This window comes from Cebus imitator, unplaced genomic scaffold (assembly GCF_001604975.1).
Source record: "Cebus imitator isolate Cc_AM_T3 unplaced genomic scaffold, Cebus_imitator-1.0 Scaffold407, whole genome shotgun sequence".
Classification (NCBI taxonomy): Eukaryota; Metazoa; Chordata; class Mammalia; order Primates; family Cebidae; genus Cebus; species Cebus imitator.
The window spans coordinates 1986750-1989865 of record NW_016107722.1 but is presented as its reverse complement, the minus strand read 5'-3'; the positions used below and the strand labels follow the sequence as shown (position 1 = coordinate 1989865).

Here is a 3116-nt window from a genome sequence, read left to right as displayed (position 1 = left end):
TAGCTGGGATTACAGGCACGCGCCACCATGCCCAACTGATTTTTTGTATTTTTAGTAGAGATGGGGTTTCACCATGTTGACCAGGATGGTCTCGATCTCTTGACCTCGTGATCCACCCTCCTCGGCCTCCCAAAGTGCTGGGATTACAGGCGTGAGCCACCGCGCCCGGCCTGTGTTTTAATGTTTACTAATCTACCCTGTCAGAGAAGAACTTCCAGTTATAGATAAGTACAATGCCAGGTCAGACCTGAAGAGTTGGGCAGCTGGTTATCTGCATGTGGCCACTAGGCTCCAGGGGAGAGGGGGTGCTAAGCTCTCACTCCCTCTGCAGCCACCTGAGGGCACCTGGTTTCAGTTTCCTGAAAGAAAGTCTTCTACCGTCTGACTATCTCATCTCTTCTGAGGTTTCCTCTCATAAACAATTTGCTTTGCTTGATATTTTTTATTTTGAAATAATGAAATACTTAAAATGTAAAGGAGTTAATATGATACCCATTTACCTATAATTGAGGTTGTCATAATTGCTGTAACTTTTTCAAAATTTTGACCTAATTTCAGACTTTTCAAAAAATTGGCCAGTTTTGATGGCTCATGCCTGTAATCCCAGCACTTTGGGAGGCTGAAGTGAGTATATTACTTGAACCCAGGGGTTCTAGACTTGCCTGGGCAACATAGCAAGACCTCACTGTTGCCAATGGAGTAGAGACTCTTGTTACCTGTGGGAACTAGAATTAGATCACTGGGTTTTTTAGCTTTGTTGCTTCAACAGGTTGTACTGTATGAATATTATTACAAAATAAAATGATTTTAAAATATCCATCTAATGTTAATTATTTTGAACTATTTACTAATTTGATTATTCAAAGCCAGTGTATATTTACAGGAAATGGGGTTTTTGTCCTCCATTGATTTTTTTATTTTTATTTTTTGAGATGAAGTCTCACTCTTGTTGCCCAGGCTGGAGTGCAATGGTGCAGTCTTGGCCCACCAAAACCTCTGCGTCCTAGGTTCAAGTGATTCTCCTGCCTCAGCCTCCTGAGTACTTGGGATTACAGGCATGCACCACCATGCCCGGCCAATTTTTGTATTTTTAGTAGTGATGGGGTTTCTCCATGTTGGTCAGGTTGGTCTCAAACTCTCACCCTCAGGTGACCCGCCTACCTCGGCCTCCCAGAGTGCTGGGATTACAGGCATGAGCCACCATGCCGGCCATCCATTGAATTTGTGCTCATACATTCTGGGCTTAATCCTGATTCTACCACTTGCCAGCTGTATGCCACTACAGAAATCATTTAACTTTTCTGAGCCATAATATCCAATGTATAATAATCACATCGAGGTAAATGGCATATCTATCACCTGAAACATTTATCATTTCTTTGTATTTGAGACAGTGAATTAAAAGTTTGGGTAATTCTGGGTGTGTTTATTGGATCAGTCCTTAAACTAGGAAGCATTTTACAGAGACACATTAGTTACTTTGAGATGAAAGAGGGTTAGGAGCCAGGATCCTTGAATTGTCAATCAGCCAGTTACTATGGCTTCAGCCACTCCTCCTTGATCCCTATAACAGACAAGTGTTTAGAGGACCAGACTGGACAGACACTGGCCATTAATATGGCCAGAACCTTGGCGTAGTGTCTGGGATGAATTGGTTAGTCAGTGGGTGACCTCCCCACCATCTTCACTGATAATTTGTCACTCCCATAATTAGTATTCCTATATTTCTTTGGATTCATCATACCCTGCCTTGTATTATATTATATTTGCTTATATAATATTATATTTGCTTGTATACATATATATACCTTCCACTAAAATATAAGTATCTTTTGTTGTTGTTGTGTTTTAGAGATAGTAAGTTTTACCATTTTGGTCAGGCTGGTCTCAAACTCCTGACCTCAGGTGATCTACCCGCCTTAGCCTCCCAAAGTCCTGTGATTACAGGTGTGAGCCACATCACCTGGCCAAATATAATATCTTGAGTAGGGATCACATTATTTATCTTTCTAACTTCCTGTGCTTATTAGCATAGAGCTTTTAATGTAGTAAGAACTAGATAAGTATTTCATTTAACTGAATAGGCACTCAAATCGCCAGAAAACATCATAGCCAGTTATCCTTGTGCTGTTTATTGAATAAGTCAGTCTTTCCCCACTGATCTGAAGTGCTACTTTGAGTGTGTATAAAATCTTAAATGTATGAACTTGAGTTACTTTGTGGTTTCTGTTCCACCTCACTGCTCCGCTTGTCTTTTCCTGGTCAGTACCATTCTACCCTGCTTACAATCTAGTTTCATAGTTCTTTTTAATATCTCATAGGCCAAGTCTTATTTGGTCACAGTTGTTTTTCAGAGCTTTCTTGGCTGTTTTGAAATGTTTGTTTTCCAAATAAACTAGAGAATCAACTTTTGAAAATTGCCATTTGGATGTTAATAAAAATTGCATATAATTTATAGGTTGATATGAAGATACTTCCCTTTTTTTTGATACTTCCCTTTTTAAATGGGTTTTGATATTTCTTATTTTGTTTTAGGATATTTATAGTTGTGATTATAATAAATGGGATTTTTAACATATTTCTGAACTTTCTTATTTGTACAGATAAGGAAACTGAGGCACAGAGAGGGGAGATAACGTACACTGGCTCTCGCAGCTAGTAAGAAGCAGTCAAGTGTGTCATGTTCCAAGGTCAATGCCTCTTCCTGTGTCTTCCCCAATACCAGTTATTTTCATTTTTCATTACATTTTGAAACTTTAAAACGTGCACGAGACTGAAAGTTGCTTTATATTGCATTTCTTTTTTCTTTTTTTTTTTTTGAGACAGAGTCTTGCTCTGTTGCCTAGGCTGGAGTGCAGTGGTATGATCTTGGTTCACTGCAACCTCTGCCTCCCAGGTTCAAGTGATTCTCCTGCCTCAGCCTCCCAAGTAGCTGGGATTACAGGCATGTGCTACTATACCTGGCTAATTTTTTGTATCTTTAGTAGAGATGGGGTTTCACCGTGTTAGCCAGGATGGTCTCAATCTCCTGACCTCATGATCTCCCTGCCTTGGCCTTCCAAAGTGCTGGGATTACAGGTGTGAGCCACTGCAGCCAGCTTTTTTTTTTTTTTTTT

At 39.9% G+C, this 3116-nt stretch overlaps 1 protein-coding gene across 1 annotated transcript in view; it reads left to right on the top strand.

The window, feature by feature from the left end:
• Positions 1 to 3116, top strand: part of SGK3 (serum/glucocorticoid regulated kinase family member 3) — a 176455-nt gene that overhangs the window by 3407 nt on the left and 169932 nt on the right. The window lies entirely within an intron of this gene.